The sequence below is a fragment of the Schistocerca gregaria genome, chromosome 2, assembly GCF_023897955.1.
Source record: "Schistocerca gregaria isolate iqSchGreg1 chromosome 2, iqSchGreg1.2, whole genome shotgun sequence".
Classification (NCBI taxonomy): domain Eukaryota; kingdom Metazoa; phylum Arthropoda; class Insecta; order Orthoptera; family Acrididae; genus Schistocerca; species Schistocerca gregaria.
The window spans coordinates 603,412,114-603,433,825 of NC_064921.1; the positions used below are offsets into that span (position 1 = coordinate 603,412,114).

General features: G+C 44.3%; 1 protein-coding gene across 2 annotated transcripts in view; it reads left to right on the forward strand.

Moving 5' to 3' along the window:
* Positions 1-21,712, forward strand: part of LOC126334546 (protein dimmed-like) — a 264,729-nt gene that overhangs the window by 153,278 nt on the left and 89,739 nt on the right. The gene's annotated exons all lie outside the window — the stretch shown is intronic.

The window sequence follows — 21,712 nt, forward strand, 5'->3', positions numbered from 1 at the left end:
TAAAGACATCACACACATCCATGCCCGAGGCAGGATTACAACCTGCGACCGTAGCAGTCACGCATTTCCGAACGAAAGCGCCTAGAACCGCTCGGCCACAACGGCCGGCTTTGGTTCTTGTACATATTGCGTATTACACGTCTGTTTCTATGGCCTGTCACAGTTTTTCTCAGAATTTCTAACATCTTGCACGGTTTTATACTGTCGAACACTTCTTCCAGGTCGAAAAACGTATAAATGTGCTAGAAACCTATATGATAATATAATCTGCTGGTGTAAACACCGTATGAACAAGCTCTGAATGTACGCCTTAAAGAACACCCTGTACCCCATGCCATCCGGCTGCTTCATTATTCATAGTGTTGTTACGTTTGTGGCCACCAGGCATGTGGTGACGCTCATACAAAGGAGGGAGGTCTTCCCTGACCAACACGGAATCGCAGCACCTATTATGGGCGACGTGTTTTTAGCCAATGCCCCATGAATGTATCAATTTCAGTACAAAATTGGATCTACCCCAGGAAAGAATCGATGCCTGCACTTTCGTCCCTGCAGTGGTTCACGGAATGAAGAAACGTGATAGTGTTGATGATGATCTGTTCATTGAGTGTGAAGCCCAATATCGGGTCCCTTCTGGGCATTATTCAAGAGGAGTAAGGTATGCGCCACGCTGTATTACACGCAATGCCTTTCGTGTCGACACAGCCATGACACTACAGCCTAGGAACTTACATACACTGTCAATTGGCCCCGGTTCCTGGATTTGGGAAAGCACACTAGCTCTGGATCGAATGCAGGGAGGTTAATGACTGGGGCCGACATGTCAGCCAGTTTATTTGTAGTTTTTAGGCTGTTTTCCACATCCGACTAGGTGAATACTGGGATGATACTCACGTACCGCCTCAGTACACAGTTTGTAAACTCCTTGGAAACGTTCTCACACTAGCGCATGGGACAACACTAGACACAGGCGCATGGGGTACACAAATTTCGTCCCAGCGTAAGAGAGAAGGGGTGTCGAGAGGAATGGCATCCAGCCACCCTCTACGACTGCCAAATACAATAGTTAACGTGGCCGCGCTATGAAGATACGTTGTGGAGACCAGCAAGCAGAAGAAGAAGAAGAAGATAGAAGATAGGAGAGGTGACTGTTCTAACCCTGAATTTTCATGAGGACAGGGTCCACAGCATTAGTGTAATTATTGTATGAAGTCATTCCACATTTGTCCGTTAAAAATTAATTCAGTATTCTAGGAACGAAGGTAGTAAGGAAGATTAGGGTTTAACATCCCGTTAACCTATCTCATGAGTCAAAGTGAGAGTGATGACCATTATCTAGGTTAGCGTACAGGGTGATTCAGCTGCCCATACTGCTCAATTGCATGTAACCCACAATGCCTTCAAATACCTCTCGCAAGATGTTCGTTTTCTCTCGCTTGATATGGGCAAACTGTTCGCACTATAGGAAAAAAATGAACAGAACATTTTTGTAGGAAATGTAATGTAGTTAAATTCTGCATTGGGATACGTTTTCGATAGAAGCCTTAGTTTTCGAACTGTTCAAGAAAAACGTACGAAAGAGACCTTCAAATGAATATTTGTTCAGCAACTCGAAAGCTGCACACTGTATCGAAAACGTATCTCATACACTGTTTAACTACATTACATTTACTGTTCATTTATTCTGCATTTGCATGTAGCGATCGAGAGAATATGAAAATCTCGCGCATGGTTTTTGAAGGTGTTGCGGGTTGCATAAAACACAGCACCACAAGCAGCTGGATTACGCTGCTAGTGTCACAGAGCAGAGAAATCTACATCTACATCTACATCCACATGATTACTCTGCAATTCACATTTAAGTGCTTGGCAGAGGATTCATCGAACCACAATCGTACTATCTCTCTACCATTCCACTCCCGAACAGCGCGCGGGAAAAACGAACACCTAAACCTTTCTGTTCGAGCTCTGATTTATCTTATTTTATTTTGATGATCATTCCTGCCTATGTAGGCTGGGCTCAACAAAATATTTTCGCATTCGGAAGGGAAAGTTGGTGACTGAAATTTCGTAAATAGGTCTCACCGCGACGAAAAACGTCTTTGCTTTAATGACTTCCATCCCAACTCGCGTATCATATCTACCACACTCTCTCCCCTATTACGTGATAATACAAAACGAGCTGCCCTTTTTGCACCCTTTCGATGTCCTCCGTCAATCCCACCTGGTAAGGATCCCACACCGCACAGCAATATTCTAACAGAGGACGAATGAGTGTAGTGTAAGCCGTCTCTTTAGTGGACTTGTTGCATCTTCTAAGTGTCCTGCCAATGAAACGCAACCTTTGGCTCACCTTCCCCACAATATTATCTATATGGTCATTCCAACTGAAGTTGTTCGTAATTTTAACACCCAGGTGGTACTTAGTTGAATCGACAGCCTTGAGAATTGTACTATTTATCGAGTAATCGAATTCCAACGGATTTCTTTTGTAACTCATGTCGATCACCTCACACTTTTCGTTATTTAGCGTCAACTGCCACCTGCCACACCATACAGCAATCTTTTCTAAATCGCTTTGCAACTGATACTGGTCTTCAGATGACCTTACTAGACGGTACAGCATCACCTTCGACAATCTAAGAGAACTGCTCAGATTGTCACCCAGGTCATTTATATAGATCAGGAACAGCAGAGATCCCAGGACGCTTCCCTGGGGAACACCTGATATCACTTCAGTTTCACCCGATGATTTGCCGTCTATTACTACGAACGGCGACCTTCCTGACAGGAAATCACGAATCCAGTCGCACAACTGAGACGATACCCCATAGGCCCGCAGCTTGATTAGAAGTCGCTTGTGAGGAACGGTGTCAAAAGCTTTCCGGAAATCTAGAAATACGAAATCAACTTGAGATTCCCTGTCGATAGCGGCCATTACTTCGTGCGAATAAAGAGCTAGCTGCGTTGCACAGAACGATGTTTTCTGAAACCATGCTGATTACGTATCAATAGATCGTTCCCTTCGAGGTGATTCATAATGTTTGAATACAAGATATGCTCCAAAACCCTACTGCACACAGATGTCAATGATATAGGTCTGTAGTTCGATAGATTACTCCTACTACCCTTCTTAAACACTGGTGCGACCTGCGCAATTTTCCAATCCTTAGGTACCGATCTATCGGTGAGCGAGCGGTTGTATATGATTGCTAAGTAGGGAGCTATTGTATCAGCGCAATCTGAAAGGAACCTAATCGGTATACAATCTGGACCTGAAGACTTGCCTGTATTAAGCGATTTGAGTTGCTTCGGAACCCCTAAGGTATCTACTTCTAAGAAACTCATGCTAGCAGCTGTTCGTGTTTCAAATTCTGGAATATTCCATTAGTCTTTCCGGATGAAGGAATTTCGGAAAACTGCGTTCCATAACTCCGTTTTAGCGGCAGAGTCGTTGGTAACAGTACCATCGGCACTGATCAGCGAAGGTATTGACTGCGTCTTGCCGCTTGTGTACTTTACATACGACCAGAATTTCTTCGGATTTTCTACCAAACTTCGAGACAATGTTTCATTGTAGAACCTATTAAATGCATCTCGGATTGAAGTCCGTGCCAAATTTCACGCGTCTGTAAATTTTAGCCAATCTTCGGGATTTCGCGTTCTTCTGAACTTTGCATGCTTTTTCCGTTGCCTCTGCAACAGCGTTCGGACCTGTTTTGTGTACCATTATTAGGGTTTAACATCCCATCAACTTATCTCATGAGTCAAAGTGAGAGTGATGACCATTATCAAGGTTAGCGTACAGGGTGATTCAGCTGCCGAAACTGCTGAGTTACATGTAACCGACAATGCCTTCAAATACCTTTCGCAAGATTTTCATGTTCTCTCGCTTGATATGTGCAAACTGTTAGTCCTACAGGAAAAAATGAATAGGGCACATTTGTAGGAAGTGTAATGTAGTTAAATTCTGTATTGGTATACGTTTTCGATAGAAGCCTTAGTTTTCGAACTGTTCAAGAAAAACGTACGAAAGAGACCTTCAAATGAGTTTTTGTTCAGCATCTCGGAAGCTGCGCACTGTATCGAAAGCGTATCTCATACACTATTTAACTACATTACATTTCCTGTTCATTTATTCTGCATTTAGCGAGCGAGAGAATATGAAAATCTCGCGCATGGTTTTTGAAGATGTTGCGAGTTGCATAAAACCCAGCACCACAAGCAGCTGGATTACGCTGCGAGTGTCACAGAGCAGAGAAATAATCCGGGTTCGGCAACAAACGATTCGGAAGAAATCTGCAGAGCAACACGGTGCGTAATGTCACTCGGGCACTACACGGCGCTTAGAATGGGTGCACTCTGGCCGTAGCCGCGGGCGGGTCCTCGCGCGACGCTACGGAAACTCGCTGAGCCGGACGGACGGAACGTCCCAGCGTGGAGGAACGGATCTGCTCACACGGTGGAACATCCCCCGCTCAGTGACAATGGTCGAAAGCAGGGCGGCCCGACAGGAAATCGAGCCTGTTGTTGCCAAACAGGATGGCGGCGGATCAGCGCCAGCGGCAGTGGAAAGCGGGAAAAGTGTGGGCCGAGCTGAGCCGAGGCGAGCCGTCCAGCTGGCGCGGCGGCCTTTCGCCGGGCAGCCGATCGCGCCGGCCGCGGCGCGCTTCCGGCAGCCGCCTCGCCAAACAGCGTCGCGGATCGCTGCTCCGGACCAGAGCAGAGCGCAGCGGCGAAAGCGGGGCCCGGAGAAAGGGGTTTCTCCGCAAGACGGGCCGATCACGCTGTGTCGCGCTACAAGCCCAGCCCGATTGGCCAGCCACTTATCTGCACCACTTCCTCGCACAAAACTGTAGTCTTAATTCGAGTTTTTTCTTTCTACTGTCTTCCATACCTGTTTCGGGGCTGGCACGTAGCAGCTATCTCCTACTCAACCATACAAGTTGAAAATTCATTTTTAAAAAATTCACATTCCACTGTTTAAAATTCTGACACCGGTGAGATATGAGACCAGGAAAGTTAAAAAGACCTTCGGAGAAAAGAGAACCACTTGTATGAATATTAAGAGCTCAGATGGAGAACGACTTCTAAGCAAAGAAGGGAAAGTAGAAGGTGGAAGGAGTATTAAGAGGGTCTATACAACGGCGATGTACTTCAGGACAATATTATAGAAATGGAAGAGAATGTAGATGAAGATGAAATAGGAGGTATGATACTGCGTGAAGAGTTTGACTGGACACTGAAAGACCTGACTCACAACAAGGCCCCGGGAGTAGACAACATTCCATTAGAACTACTGACAGCCTTGGGAGAGGCAAGCCGAACAAAACTCTATCATCTGGTGAGAAAGATGTATGAGACAGGCGAAATTCCCTCAGACTTCAAGAAGAATATAATAATTCCAATACCAAAGAAAGCAGATGTTGACAGATGTGAAAATTACCGAACTATAAGTTTAATAAGCCACGGCTGCAAAATACTAACACAAATTCTTTACAGACGAATGGAAGAACTGGTAGAAGCCGACCTCGGGGAAGATCAGTTTGGACTCCATAGAAATGTTGGAACACGTGAGGCAATACTGACCCTACGACTTATCTTAGAAAATAGATTAAGAAAAGGCAAACCTACGTTTCTAGCATTTGCAGACTTAGAGAAAGCTTTTGACAATGTTGACTGGAATACTCTCTTTCAAATTCTTAAGGTGGCAAGAGTAAAATACAGCGAGCGAAAAGCTATTTACAATTTGCACAGAAACCAGATGGCAGTAATAAGAGTCGAGGGGCATGAAAGGGAAGCAGCGGTTGGTAAGGGAGTGGGACAGGGTTGTAGCCTCTCCCCAATGCTATTCAATCTGTATATTGAGCAAGCAGTAAAGGAAACAAAAAAAAAATTCGGAGTAGGAATTAAAATCCATGAAGAAGAAATGAAAACTCAGATGTTCACCGATGGCATTGTAATTCTGTCACAGACAGCAAAGGACCTGGAAGAGCAACTGAACGGCATGGACAGTGTCTTGAAAGTAGGATATGAGATGAACACCAACAAAAGCAAAACGAGAGTAGTGGAATGTAGTCGAATTAAGTCGGATGATGCTGAGGGAATTAGATTAGAAAATGAAAAGATTAAAGTAGTAAAGGAGTTTTGGTATTTGAGGAGCAAAATAACTGATGATGGTCGAAGTAACTAGAAAATATAAAATGTTGGCTGGCAATGGCAAGGAAAGCGTTTCTGAAGAAGAGAAATTTGTTAACATCGAGTATAGATTTCAGTGTAGGGAAGTCGTTTCTGAAAGTATTTGTATGGAGTGTAGCCATGGATGGAAGTGAAACGTGGACGATAAATAGTTTAGACAAGAAGAGAATAGAAGCTTTCGAAATGTGGTGCTACAGAAGAATGCTGAAGATTAGATGGGTAGATCACATAACTAATGAGGAGGTATTGAATAGAACTGGAGAGTAGAGAAATTTGTGGCACACCTTGACTAGAAAAAGGGATCGGTTGGTAGGGCATATTCTGAGGCATCAAGGTATCACCAATTTAGTATTGGGGGGCAGCGTGGAGGGTAAAAATCGTAGAGGGAGACCAAGAGATGAATACACTAAGCAGATTCAGAAAGATGTAAGTTGCAGTAGGTAATGGGAGATGAAGAAGCTTGCACAGGATAGAGTAGCATGGAGAGCTGAATCAAACCAGTCTCTGGACTGAAGACCACAACAACAACATGAGAGCAGAAATAAAAACTTTGAAGATTTGCTATAATGTAGTACTGCATTAGAGCTGAATAGATTACTTCAAAGAAGTCATACTCAAATTACTCATCTGACGCGTTTCGGATTTATTTCCGTCATCAGATATCCAAGTGTGCAGAGGGTCACAGGATATGAGCGTTAGTAGATATAAAAGTAACATAAGCTGACAGACTACTCTAAGCAGCTCCGATATAATTCTACATGATCGCCCCATTCTACAAGATTTCATGTCTCATCTATATTTATTTTGAGGACTGCCGATAACACTAATTCTGACAGAGACGCGAAGGACTTAGACCAGTAAAATGGAACGGACAGTGTCTTGAAAAGAGGTTGTAAGACGAAAATCAACAAAAGTAAAAATGTGGCAATGGAATGTAGCCGAATTAAATTAGGAGATGTAGAGGGAATTAGATTAGTTAACAAGACGCTAAAAGTAGTAGATGAATTTTGCTATTTGGGCAGCACGTGTAGAGAGGATACAAAAAGCAGACTGACAACAGCAAGTGAAGCGTTTCTGAGAAATAGAAATTTGTTAACTTCGGATACAAATTTAATAGTTAGGAAGTATTTCTTGAAAGTATTTGTCTCTAGTTTAGCCTTGTACGAAAGTGCCACTTGGCGGATGAAATACACTCCTGGAAATTGAAATAAGAACACCGTGAATTCATTGTCCCAGGAAGGGGAAACGTCATTGACACATTCCTGGGGTCAGATACATCACATGATCACACTGACAGAATCACAGGCACATGGACACAGGCAACAGAGCATGCACAATGTCGCACTAGTACAGTGTATATCCACCTTTCGCAGCAATGCAGGCTGCTATTCTCCCATGGAGACGATCGTAGAGATGCTGGATGTAGTCCTGTGGAACGGCTTGCCATGCCATTTCCACCTGGCGCCTCAGTTGGACCAGCGTTCGTGCTGGACGTGCAGACCGCGTGAGACGACGCTTCATCCAGTCCCAAACATGCTCAATGGGGGACAGATCCGGAGATGTTGCTGGCCATGGTAGTTGACTTACACCTTCTAGAGCAATTTGTGTGGTACGGGATACATGCGGACGTGCATTGTCCTGTTGGAACAGCAAGTTCCCTTGCCGGTCTAGGAATGGTAGAACGATGGGTTCGATGACGGTTTGGATGTACCGTGCACTATTCAGTGTCCCCTCGACGATCACCAGAGGTGTAAGGCCAGTGTAGGAGATCGCTCCCCACACCATGATGCTGGGCGTTGGCCCTGTGTGCCTCGGTCGTATGCAGTCCTGATTGTGGCGCTCACCTGCACGGCGCCAAACACGCATACGACCATCATTGGCACCAAGGCAGAAGCGACTCTCATCGCTGAAGACGACACGTCTCCATTCATCCCTCCATTCACGCCTGTCGCGACGCCACTGGAGGCGGGCTGCACGATGTTGGGGCGTGAGCGGAAGACGGCCTAACGGTGTGCGGGACCGTAGCGCAGCTTCATGGAGACGGTTGCGAATGGTCCTCGCCGATACCCCAGGAGCAACAGTGTCCCTAATTTGCTGGGAAGTGGCGGTGCGGTCCCCTACGGCACTGCGTAGGATCCTACGGTCTTGGAGTGCATCCGTGCGTCGCTGCTGTCCGGTCCCAGGTCGACGGGCACGTGCACCTTCCGCCGACCACTGGCGACAACATCGATGTACTGTAGAGACCTCACGCCCCACGTGTTGAACAATTCGGCGGTACGTCTACCCGGCCTCCCGCATGCCCACTATACGCCCTTGCTCAAAGTCCGTCAACTGCACATACGGTTCACGTCCACACTGTCGCGGCATGCTACCAGTGTTAAAGACTGCGATGGAGCTCCGTATGCCACGGCAAACTGGCTGACAATGACGGCGGCGGTGCACAAATGCTGCGCAGCTAGCGCCATTCGACGGCCAACACCGCGGTTCCTGGTGTGTCCGCTGTGCCGTGCGTGTGATCATTGCTTGTACAGCCCTCTCGCAGTGTCCGGAGCAAGTATGGTGGGTCTGACACACCGGTGTCAATGTGTTCCTTTTTCCATTTCTTGGAGTGTAGTTTAGACATGAAGAGAAACAGCTTTTGAAAAGTGAAGCTATGGAACAATGCTGAAGACGACTTGGGGAGATTGTAAAAACAATGAAGAAATACTGCATCGAAATGGGAAGAAAAGAAATTTATGGCACAAATTCACCGAAGGAAGACGTCTGTTAATAGGACACATCCAGAAGCATCAAGGGATTTCAATGTGGTGCTGGATGCAAGTGTGTGTATGTATCTGTGTGTGTGTGGATGGGGGGGGGGGGGTGCGAGAGGGGGGGTTGGTGGTAAAAATTGCTGAGGGAGACGAAGACTTGACAGTAGTAAGCAAACTCAAACGTATGACGGTTGTGGCAATTATGCTGAGATGAAGAGATCTGTACGGGATACTATCATGGACATCAGTATCAAAACAGTCTTTGGACTGAAGGCCACAACACCAATATTGATGAGATGGTGGCAGACTCTGATGGTGGTGAAGTTGGTGTTGTCACAGTGCTGTGTTGGTGTTGGAGGATCCGTCGTTACACTGCAAGTTGACTTCCTGTACGGATTTAGCAATCACCTCCAGATAAAATGTAGTAATGCCTGGGGTTGACGAAAGTGAAGACGCGACATCATGAGGAGCTTATGAAATAATGTGGGCTGGGGAAGAGCATGGTCAGTTGGGCATGGTGGACTAGAAGAAGAAAAAGATGTGCCCATACTTGTGGTGACGACGGGGTACTGCTGGTATTTAAATGCTCCACTAGCTAAGATGGGAATGAGGCTAAACAAAGGCTTCAAGATGGAAGACTGTGTAACGGGAGTGGGTGTGGCTGTGGTGGCCTAGGCACTTTGGAGGCACATGGATCAGGCAGCTAGAGTGATTCGTTGGAGGCTACGGGGTCGCTCAAAATGATGGACATTTTAGACAACAAGGTTTACAAAGTGGTAACGACGGAATGTAAGGAGCTGCTTGGATCGGATGATTATACCTAGGTCAAATGGGAGTGGCTAATTCGAGTTAGATGGGATGAGGATAAGACTTACATCTACAGGGTATTACAAAAAGGTACGGGCAAACTTTCAGGAAACATTCCTCACACACAAAGAAGGAAAATATGTTATGTGGACATGTGTCCCGAAACGCTTAATTTCCATGTTAGATCTCATTTTATTACTTCTCTTCAAATGGCATTAATCATGGAATGGAAACACACAGCAACAGAACGTAGCAGCGTGACTTCAAACACTTTGTTACAGGAAATGTTCAAAATTCCCTCCGTTAGCGAGGATACATGCATCAACCCTCCGTCGCCTGGAATCCCTGATGCCCTGATGCAGCCCTGGAGAATGGCGTATTGTATCACAGCCATCCACAATACGAGCACGAAGAGTCTCTACATTTAGTACCGGGGTTGTGTAGACAAGAGCTTTCAAATGCCCCCATAAATGAAAGTCAAGAGGGTTGAGGTCAGGAGAGCGTGGAGGCCATGGAATTGGTCCGCCTCTACCAATCCATCGGTCACCGAATCTGTTGTTGAGAAGCTTTCGAACACTTCGACTGAAATGTGCAGGAGCTCCATCGTGCATGAATCACATGTTGTGTCATACTTGTAAAGGCACATGTTCTAGCAGCACAGGTAGAGTATCTCGTTTGAAATCATGGTAACGTTCTCCGTTGAGCGTAGGTGGAAGAACAAACTAAAATGAACTCTAACATGGAAATTAAGCGTTTCCGGACACATGTCCACATAACATCATTTCTTTATTTGTGTGTGAGGAATGTTTCCTGAAAGTTTGGCCGTACCTTTTTGTAACACCCTGTATAGGAGCTTGATTATGTTCCGCTGCTCGCATTGAAACATGCACTCATGTTGTCACACAATGACTGTCGTTGTCTTTTCTACGCAATCCACACTGAGCCTCTCCAGTACTGGTCTTGTTTACAGATTTCTATTGATTTAAATCATTCAGCCATTCCCTAAACTTGCACTGATTCTCAGTAAAAGTCACAGATTCGTGTGAACGTCACGCCAATACATTACTACTGGAGGTCAAGCCAAACCTTGGGAGGAATTCATGAAGAAAGTGAGATTAAACTCCACCCCATTTCATCCTCTTCTAAGATACGTTGAGAGGCAATATAGGTATTCAGAGTCATTTGAACAGCATCGTCTGCGTGCGGTGTCGGAGATGCAAAGTGGATCCCCATTGTATCGACCAGGTACTTCATCACTCACCCATGGGCGCGAAATCTTTAACTTGCAGCTGATTCAATTACTTTTCTTGAACACTAGAGGCGTATGGAACGAAGATAGATAACTTTGTAGCGCAGATTCAAGTGTCGCCAAAGCTCATGATAGACACACTAAAACTCCAAAGTGGAAAATGTTTAATATTGTCTTTCCTGCTGCAGCTAATTGATTGCATCAAATCATCATCTCTTGGTACCCCGAATCTGGAATTATTCAACCACGAGTTAAAAAAAAGAACTTCAGAATTAGCATGAGATAAATAACATGACGTAAATTTAATTTCAGAGTGATTTTAATCAGCTGGCGTCTGCATCAATATCACGAAGGGAGAGAAAGCTATTATAAAACTTCTGCAGTGACAGGGTAGGAGGACAGGTTAATGACGACAACTGCGAAAGCCTTTTGCCTTACGTAAGATGGAGAGAGGGAGAGAGAGAAAGAGAGAGAGGAGGGGACGGGGGGCTTGTCGTTCCATAGTTAATTAAATCTGCATTCATAACAAACAGGAAATTCCGGAATGACATTTTTCTTTCTGAAGCGTAGTGTTTATTGAATTAAATCAGCAGTTCAAAAAAATGGCTCTGAGCACTATGGGACTTAGCTTCTGAGGTCATCAGTCGCCTAGAACTTAGGACTACTTAAACCTAACTAACCTAAGGACATCACACACATCCATGCCCGAGGCAGGATTCGAACCTGCGGCCGTAGTGGTGGCACGGTTCCAGACTGTAGCTCCTAGAACCGCTTGGCCACTCGGGCCGGCTAAATCTGCACTGATATTTTAAATCTCGAGATAGGACGTAAACTCAGAATGCAGCAGTTCAGTGGCCATTGTCACTATCAAACTATTCCACAACACTCTCTTCGCAAATGTTCTGTCACTCTCCATACAAATCTTCTAATCACTGTGCTATTTATGTCGGTCCAAACGATTTTTTATTAAGGATATATATTGGAGTGTTCACAGAACTGAACCGATCGTTATGGGCTATAACATTTTGCCGCATTGGAAATTAAAATGGGGTATCGAACCGATTAACTGGTTACAAGACTTTTGCAGCCTTGTAACTAATTTCCGTCTACACGTAAAAAATTTATGTATTGAAAGGAGTCCCAAAGCGTCCGTTAAACTAAGTTTTCACCTCTTCAAGAGATTGTGAGCTTGGTCGCTTTCTTGAAGTAGAAACTTTGATGATGCAGGTAATCGTTCATAATCAGGACGCTATTTTTTGTAGCTAGGCTTAAAAAAAACGGAGCTCGCCGATATTAGCGATGTAGGCACTCATAAGAAATCATGGCAATGAAAAAAAGCTGTAGATTTCACCTGATGTGCTACTGTAAGGAAGTTTTACTGAATCGCATTAAACGGAGTTAGAGGCACACCCCACATGTCATCTTCTGGACCTAGAAATTTACGCCAACATGTTTGGAATGGAAGTCACGTTGCCACTATAACTGATTTATGGGTCTTCAGCATTTTTCGCTCGGAAATAGAATGGAGTTCACGTCATAGTCCATAGTGTAATGCAGTAGCAATTCTACAAGTACTCATTTCTGCTCACAGTATGCTTCTTAAAAGAAAAAGAAAAAAAAAACCTCATGCAACCAAGAATTGAAAATGTCCCATAGATATACGTGTACACGTAACTGAGATGCTGTGAGTTGCTGATACTCTCCATGTTACCCAATAACTCAGAGACCAAGGGATCGCAAAATTATTTAACCAGAACGTTGGAACGACAGTGGAAGATCTTATGGGTCTCATTGGTGAGTTTCCTATATGTAGATGATATTCTATATATAGAATATAACACAAGCGACCTTCATTATGCCGTTTGCACTCTCTTTGCGCTCACGTGTATGAAAGTTGACCATGTTTTCATTACCAGGTTTGCCCGGAAGTGAAGGAATAGTGGCTTCGAGCAGCGTGTGACTTACGACACGTTGGTTCTCGCTACGTGCGGTTTATCATGTCGGCCGAAACTTTCATAACGAGTGCATGTGGGCGCCCTCACGTAGTCATTGGGTCTAACATGGGACAGATACTGATTCAGGACTCCCGGAGCCCTTGGCAAGTAACTGTTCAGTTTATCCAGTATCAAACACCGTCCCATCTACGAGGTACCCCCTGCATTCCATTACGTGTGGTCATTAACATTCTCTTTACACAGAATGTATCAGCTTCATTTAGGTTTACATGTCACATGGAGACAAATCTAGTGCTAACTTTTTATCATTACAGAAACTACTGATCAAGGCAACTTGTGTCACTGACAAACGCGTCAACAGTTTACGCATGTAAAGTATACACCTAGACTGGACTATTCCTCCTGGCTCGTATTTTCTGTTAACAAGAGGTTACTTTCTCTGGTGTGTCGAAACTAAACATTTAAACTACAAATCAAACTATGGATTTATGAATACAGTATGACCATTTGTCGGAGGTGTACGTCGAGAAAACTTAGTAGGTACTACCACATCAGTTCTGAGTTTGTGTTCGAGACTTCTGGGACCGTCTACGTCCTCACTGTCAGCGATTCGGTTAACGCCGGCCGCGGTGGTCTCGCGGTTCAGGCGCTCAGTCCGGAACAGCGCGACTGCTACGGTCGCAGGTTCCAATCCTGCCTCGGGCATGGATGTGTGTGATGTCCTTAGGTTAGTTAGGTTTAAGTAGTTCTAAGTCTAGGGGACTGATGACCACAGATGTTAAGTCCCATAGTGCTCAGAGCCATTTTTGATTCGGTTAACAGATTTTGAATCCAAATATTGACATAAAAATAGTAGAGTAATAGCTTTCAAATATTACAGTTTTGGCCTCTTTCGTACTCTTTCATATGCCCATGTCGCATGACTCCTTTCTTCAATGGTCAGTTGAACTTTTCTTTGGACTGCCTATTTACCTTTCCACAATTAATAAAATATTTCGGGCTATTATGACGTGGTCGAATGACTTTCACATTAAAATCCAATGTTTCGCCCCCATATGCAGAGAACATTTTCAAGGGGGATCGTAGCTTTTTTGATTGTCCGATTCACACCCTGATTCGCTATTGCAAGGGTGTGATCAGACCCTTAAAGAACATAGGATGAAACGTTGGATTTTAATTCGAAATCCATTCTACCACGGCATAATAGCCCGGGATATTTTGTCAATTGTGCCATTCCCGGCCGTGAAAGGTTATAAGTTATATTATTTGCCTTTTACAGGTCAGATGCTTTCGGTACGAATTTTATTTTTTTTGTCTCACATTCAAGTTTTATTATTTGTGCAACTATATGATTTTTTATATACAAGCTAAAACTTTTAGCTGATAGTGACTAATTGATTATTGTTCTTATTCCTCTCTAGCATCTTACAGGAAGCCATTTTTCTCACAAATTCACCTTCATTTTTATGGATTCTCCATTATTTTCCTGTTGTTCATTTTAGAACTTGTTGCAATCGCAAAAGCACATTTTACCTCATTGAAAATAAACATTCTTTATATATATATCGGTAATTTTAGAGTACCTGTCTACCAAGGCAAATTAATTTCCGATTAACATCTTTCGTTTACGAAAACGATATCACCAAAAGGACTGAACGTCTTGCCGGCCGCTGTGACCGAGCGGTTCTAGGCACTTCAGTCTGGAATCGCGTGACTGCTACGGTCGCAGGTTCGCATCCTGCCTCGGGCATGGATGTGTGTGATGTCCTTAGGTTAGTTAGGTTTAATTAGTTCTAAGTTCTAGGCGACTGACGACCTCAGAAGTTAAGTCGCATAGTGCTCAGAGCCATTTAAATCATTCTTGAACTTTACTTCTTCACTCTGCCTCTTCATCTTCCATGACAATTTTGGTAGAGATGAGGCTAGTTTATATTACGTTTATCACAAGCTAACAATTTCAGAACTTTTCAGCTGTCTATGAATTGTAAATGGCTTTGTGGAATCTGTTGTCACTGCCAAAAGAAATTTTATCATCAGTTAAGAGTGATGTCGAATAAAGTGGGTTATCTTTATCGCTTTATTCCTTCACATTGAGAAGCCGACTCCCGTTAATATAAATGTTATCACGCCCGGTTTACCTTTAACAAAAACTCACAACTGGGACAAAACTTGCATCCCATATATGTCACTTTGTGCCATCTTTCGAGAATATTGTAGTCTAATCAGTTACTTTATATTTTAAAATTTAGATATTTTTTATCAGTTATAACGAATTCTTCTAACATATTCCATAAATGTTTTAAATTTTTCAGTTAAACTTAAACCAAAAATTTAATAGTAGGAGATGTCACTTTCTCCAGTGAATGTCGTATTCAAGATTTACATGTTCAGGACGTTACTTACTCACCAGTGTCTCTTTAAAAAGTATGTTGTTAATAAAAGTCAACAACAGTTAACTAATTTTTTTCAATTTTTTATGGTGGACGTAAAGTAACCACGCGTTAAGGCGTGTTATGGAAAATACGTTGTTATTGCTGGGGTTAATACCGTGTTAGTTCGTAAGTCTTTAGAACATTTCAGAATTATGTCGAATGAACGCAGACTCAGGGAATCGTTAGTTGGTGTACATCAGATACAACACCATTTTCTTACAACGAAGCCGATTGATCACAAAAATGACACACAGCAAGCTTTACAAGATTCGGAGAACCGACAAGGAGGATTCAGTGGGCGATTCGTCATGGGCTCGTTTAGTTAGCACGAGAGCAACAGAGCGCAGGCTGAATGTTTACAGCGTTACCATTGTCTCTGCCTTGTTATGAAGTGCTGTAATGGATCGGAGTGCGCCCTTATGTCTTCTTTAGGCTGTAGCTGTTGTTGCTGTTGTGACAGGCTGTTCTGTTTTCCTTTATCATTTCTTTAGTTTCTGGCAGCTAACGTAGTTACGTAGCAGGACTGGGCACCTGGCGAGGGATTTGACTGGCGAGGCGTTGTGTCACGTGATGGTCAAGACGCTGAAAAAAAAAAAAGAAAAGAATACGTCGGGCATGTACGGAGATAATTCGGTATTCTTTCTTCCCGCATATCGCCCACTAATGGGACAGGAAAAGGACGAGGAAACGTGAAAGAGAGAAGGACAAGAGTGATTGACGCTCGGTCACACACCGATTGGTAGCTTTTGGAGTGCCACTGTTGGTGTAGCGTAGTTGATGAATTTCTGTCCTGATTCTGGGGTTCCATCATTTCTTCAGGACACAAATAAATTACGGATATTGGCTGCGAGTGGGCATTGATTTAAGTCAATGGAGAAAGTTGAAAACTTGAGCCGGACAAGGATTCGAACCCGCGTCTCTTGCTTACATGGCAGATGCTCTGACGACTAGGACATCCGGACACAGTGGTCACCGAAACTGCAACCACGATCCTAGTGAGCCTCCCGTCAGACCCAATCTCTCAACTTATCCACGCAGTACTAATGTAGTTCCCCTTAATAATTATCAACATTACTCGTGGCATATCGCCGATTCCGGTAAGAGTTCGAGACTGGTGTGCATCCGCACGGAACATATCATTGACCGTCCTCACCTTAATTATATATACGTGGTGCCTGTTCTTTGAGACATGCGCGAGAGAACAGACAACACATATATATTCAATATTTCTTTCTTAATGCGGGGCCACAGTCATAATATATTTCTTTTAAGTCAGTACCGCCATTAGACTTGTTTATTTACAGTGTTACATTTACACATACACAATCATGGTTTCGGCTTCAAAGTGCCATTATGAAGTGTTTTAAGTGTTATAAATTACCTAGGATGGCATACTGTCGTATTAAAATATACTATTAGACACATTGTCTAAGAGTCGATATTTCTGGCAGAGCCTACTGGTTTGTTTCATTACTGCCGGCCGCGGTGGTCTCGCGGTTCTAGGCGCGCAGTCCGGAACCGTGCGACTGCTACGGTCGCAGGTTCGAATCCTGCCTCGGGCATGGATGTGTGTGATGTCCTTAGGTTAGTTAGGTTTAAGTAGTTCTAAGTTCTAGGGGACTGATGACCACAGCAGTTGAGTCCCATAGTGCTCAGAGCCATTTGTTTCATTACTGTGTACACCATCTTGACTGAATCAAGTAAACTGTAAATAAACAAGAATCTAATGGCGGTACTGACTTTAAAGAAACGTATACATTCATTTCTAGTCATCTCGTATTCTTTCACTGAAAGTAATAGGTATCTGGAACTTAAGTGGTTGAACACTGCTCCCTTCCAACTTACACTTTTGTTACTCCCGGCAGGTTTCCCCCAGCGATGTGAGTGGAATGGTCTTATTAAATAATACTCGGAGCAACTAGAAGCAGAGTACTCCGAACTACACGAAAAAAAAGTTAGCTACATTTCTTTGTTGTTGTTGTTGTTGTGTTCTTCAGTCCTGAGACTGGTTTGATGCAGCTATCCATGCTACTCTATCCTGTGCAAGCTTCTTCATCTCCCAGTACTTACTGCAACGTACATCCTACTCAATCTGCTTAGTGTATTCATCTCTTGGCCTCCCTCTACGATTTTTACCCTCCACGCTGCCCTCCAATGCTAAATTGTTGATCCCTTGATGCCTCAGAACATGTCCTACCAACCGATCCCTTCTTCTAGTCAAGTTGTGCCACAAACTCCTCTTCTCCCAATTCCATTCAGTACCTCCTCATTAGTTATGTGATCTACCCATCTAATCTTCAGCATTCTTCTGTAGCACCACATTTCGAAAAATTCTATTCTCTTTTTGTCTAAACTATTTATCGTCCACGTTTCACTTCCTTACATGGCTACACTCCATACAAATACTTAAGGAAACGACTTCCTGACACTTAAATCAATACTCGATGTTAACCTTCTTTTTTTTTTCAGAAACGCTTTCCTTGTCATTGCCAGTCTACATTTTATATCCTCTCTACTTCGACCATCATGAGCTATTTTGCTACCCAAATAGCAAAACTCCTTTACCGCTTTAAGTGTCTCATTTCCTAATCTAATTCCCTCACCCTCACCCGACTTAATTCGACATTTTTATATCTTTCGCTATTTTGAATTTCTGGTGTGTTACTGTCCTCTTATTCTGCCTAAGTAGGAACTTAAGAGTCCCGCGGAACACGCATTTGAACCTGTGCTCTGGAGAGCCGAGTTAGCCTACGGTGTATCCGCGAGTACGGCGAGGATGCAGAAGCGAAGGTCCGGAGCGAGGTCCCTGTACTTCGCCCACACGCCGGGCAGCCGGCAGCAGGCAATTAAGAGCCGCGCCGGTCGGTCCCCCACCCGAAATTCTAAAGAGTGCAATCAACCTCGGCACGGCAGCGGCAGCGGCTGTGGCGCGGAGCAAAGTCGTGACTGTAGATCCAGAGCGCCGATAGCCGCCATCACTGACAGCGGGCCGATGAGGCTGCCGGAGGCGAGCCGGCTCAGCCGCTGACACCGCCAGCAGGAACACGTGCTCCCTGCAGCTCCGCGTGCTGGCTTAAAGCGGTTCGTCACTCCTCTCCCTAACCAAATATCATCCGCATTTTAGCTTATCTCCTGCAAGCCGTGTCGTCGATTATCTCCCCTGTGTACCCATCATGCACACAATTCCGAAGTCTGCTAGAGTCGACAGGTGCCACAATTATCGTATAATCCTCATGCACCCAAGTTATAGGAATGATATACAGAAAAATGGAAAAGAAAATTGAGAATCTGTTAGATGACGATAAGTTCGACTTCAGGAAGGGTGAAGGTAGTAGAAATCCGTATCTCACATTGCGGTTGACAGTAGACAAGACTGAAGAAAAATCAAGACACAATCATAGTATAAGTCGACCTGGAAAAAACGTTCGACAGTGTAAAATGGCGCAAGATTCTCGAAATTCTGAGAAAATGGGGGTTAGCTATAGGGAAAGTCGGATAATATGCAATATGTGAAAGAGCCAAGAGGGAATTATAAAAGTGGAGGACCAAGAACAAAGTGCTCGGATTGAAAAGGGTGTGAGGGACGTAGTCTTTCGCCCCTACTGCTCAGTCTATACATTGAAAAAATAAGGTCCAAGAGCGGAATTAAAATTGAAGGTGCAAGGATGTTAATGATAAGATTTGCTGATGATACTGCTATCCCCAGTGAAAGTGAAGAAGAATTACAGGGTGTGTTGACTGGAATGCATATTCTAATGAGTAGAGAATATGGATTGAGAGTAAATCGAAGAGAGACGAAAGTAATGAGAAGTAACAGGAATAAGAACAGCGAGAATCTTAAAATCAGAATTGGAGACCACAAAGTAGATTAAGTTAATAAATTCTAGTACCTACGCAGCAAAATAACCAATGACGGACGCAGGAAGAATGACGTCAAAAGCAGACTGGCACTGGCAAAAAGAGCATTCCTGACCAAGGCGAGTATACAAGTATCCAACATTTAATTTGTGAAAAAAGTTTTTGTGAAAGTACATTTGCAGCACAGCATTGTGTGTTAATGAGACATGGGCTATGGAAAAACCGGAACAGAGTAGAATGGAAGCATTTCAGATGTGGTGCTAGAGACGAATATTGAAAATTAGGCATACTGATGAGGTGAGGTTCTCTGGAGAATCGTGGAGGAAAAGAATGTATGCAAAACACTGACAAGAAGAAGGGACAGGATTATAGGGTATCTGTTAAGATACTGCAGAGGGTAAGAGCTGCAGAGGAAGACCGAGATTTGAATAAATCCAGCAAATAATTGAGGATGTAGGTTGCAAGTGCTGTTCGAAACATTGTGACCATAATCCACCGCGAGTTGGCAGGCCGTTCGGTGGTGTTGCGGGCATGTGACGCTCTAAACGAAGTAGATAACCAGAGAAGAGACGAATGAGGAATTATTCTGTTATTCTAGCGACGATAAAGACCGCAAGTGGGGAAATTTGCTGACATACGCGATTTTGACATAGGGCTGATTGTCATGGCTCGGCGCCTGGGAGGGGGTATCTCGGAAACGGTGGTTGTCTCTCCGCGAGCTACTGGCGTGAGACCTCGCGAAATTGGATGAAGTAGTGTGCAGCCACGAGTAGGTGACAAGCTGCTGGACATCCACGTCTCAAGGCAGACCATGGCGGTCTGAGGCGTGCTCGCTCTGTAAAGCATGCTAGAAGGCGATCTGAACATGGAACACGTACGATTGCTTAGGGTCACACAGTTCACTGCACACTGTTGATCATGGGGCTCCGCTGCAGACGAACCTTTTGCTTTCCCGTTTTGACACAATCTCATTGTCAATAACGACTGCAGTAGTCATGGGCTCAACGATTAGGACAATCAATCAATCCAAACGTGCCGCCTGGTCGGATGAATCGCGTTCCACATTACAACAATTCGATATTAGTGTCCGGAAGCGCCGTCATCTATGCGAACGGCTACTCGAAACATGACCGCGCCACGGTGGAGGCAGTGTTATGTTATGGGTGACATTAACCTGAGCTGCTGTGGGCGCTGTGGTAGTAACTCAAGGCACCATCACGCCTGCCGGTCGCTGTGGCCGTGCGGTTCTAGGCGCTGCAGTCAGGAACCGCGGAACTGCTACGGTCGCAGATTCGAATCCTGCCTCGGGCATGGATGTGTGTGATGTCCTTAGGATAGTTAGGTTTAAGTAGTTCTAAGTTCTAGGGGACTGGTGACCTAAGATGTTAAGTCACATAGTGCTCAGAGCCATTTGAACCATTTTTTGAACCATCACGACTATGGATTACGGGAACATAACTGAGGACCACCTCCATCTCTTCATGCTTTATATCTTCCCCGGCGGCAATAGCACCTTCCAGCAGAGTAACTGTCATTGTCACAAGGCCAGAATCGTACTACAATGGCTGGAGGATCACGACAGTGAATTCATGTCTGTATTGGCCACCGAATCAGCCTAATATGAATCCAGTGTGACGCACCTGTGACGCTGTCGGGTGCCAGCTCAGCGTCCTCAAACCAACGGTCGGTATTTTACTGGAATTGCGTGACCTGTACGTACACTCGTGGTGCTGCATGCCTCCGGAAACATACTGATGACCTGTGAAATCAAGTCCACGCAGAACGACTGCTGTAGTGCTTCCGAAGGTGAACCAACACGCTGCTAAGGAGTTCGTCAAAACATTTTAGATCGTCAGTGATTACAGGTCTGCCTCAGCAATTCTCTTCCTCGACCATCGCTTCAAATACACTTTTCTCACTATCGATTCACATCTCTTCGTTTCCTTATGTTCTTTATTTTGCAGTTTTTCTCGTCGTAGGCTGTCTCCATCGTTCATTGGATCAACCCATCTCATTTTTAAGTCTCTCGTAACAACAGACTTCGGGAGCTTCTAGTTGTTTATTTTCTGTCTTCTCTATTATTCACGTTTCGTACCCAAACAAAGCCATGCTCCAAAAAAAGGTGTTTCATCACTCCTTCTTTGGCGTGAACGTGTATATTTCAGTATTGTTTGCAGCTATTTGTTTACATTGAGCAGCCACTGCTACTATGTCTTTCGGGCGTCTTCCTTTATGTTTCTGCTTCCTAGATTATAAAATTCGCTCACCCCTTCAAATGTCTCTTATACAACTTTAACATGTAGCCGCCTGCCGTTGTGGCCGAGCGGTTCTACGCGCTTCAGTCCGGAACCGCACTGCTGCTACGGTTCCTGCCTCGGGCATGGATGTGTGTGATGCCCGTAGTTAGTTAGGTTTAAGTAGTTCTAAGTTTCCTTAGTGCTTAGAGTCATTTGAATCATT